At 64.2% G+C, this 548-nt stretch overlaps 1 protein-coding gene across 3 annotated transcripts in view; it reads left to right on the top strand.

Moving 5' to 3' along the window:
• The first annotated feature begins 217 nt into the window (after positions 1 to 217).
• The window catches only part of DNAJB6 (DnaJ heat shock protein family (Hsp40) member B6), a 26,597-nt gene continuing 26,266 nt past the window's right edge, over positions 218 to 548 (top strand). Inside the window, exon 1 of one of the 3 annotated variants that reach the window (XM_027770065.1) lies at positions 218 to 448. The gene's annotated coding sequence lies outside the window, so the exon portion shown is untranslated. The remainder of the gene's footprint in view (positions 449 to 548) is intronic. The other 2 variants (XM_027770064.1, XM_027770063.1) reach the window with 2 other exon arrangements.

Raw genomic sequence — 548 nt, forward strand, 5'->3', positions numbered from 1 at the left:
CGGTTTACATAACGCCGGTTTATATAACGCCGCGGACTCGCCCTCACCCAAGTAAGGGCAGGGTGGCCGCCCCGACGGCGCGGCGCGCACCGTCCCCTGTCCGGGAAGGCGTCGGGACGGCTGCCTCCTGGGGAGGACCCGGAGGCCCCGGCTGGGCCGTGTGGCGACACCGCCGGCCCTCCGCACGCACGGGCCGCTCTTCTCGGGCACAGCTTGTGCTTTTGCGCGTTTATGTGAATTGTTGCGGCTAGATTTCTAAGGTCAAGGCCTTGAGTTTGTGGAAAAGGGGGGCTGGACCGCCAGAAAGACGGTGTTGGGGAGGAGAAGCTGTCCTGTCTGTACCCTAATGGAGGACCCTCACTTCGTGGATAAGCCGACAGCCAGGGAGACTGGAAGCACTGTTCACTGCTCCTGTGCGGGAGCCTGGGCCAGGGCCCCACCGCCCAAGGTCTGGACACGAGGTTGGGGATGCCCCAGGGATGGGGGTGGTGCTCCGGGAAGCTTGCTTTCCAGGCCTGTGGGAGGTCAGATGATCCCCTTCCTGCTTA

This window comes from Tupaia chinensis, unplaced genomic scaffold (genome assembly GCF_000334495.1).
Source record: "Tupaia chinensis unplaced genomic scaffold, TupChi_1.0 Scaffold000110_1, whole genome shotgun sequence".
Lineage (NCBI taxonomy): Eukaryota > Metazoa > Chordata > Mammalia > Scandentia > Tupaiidae > Tupaia > Tupaia belangeri.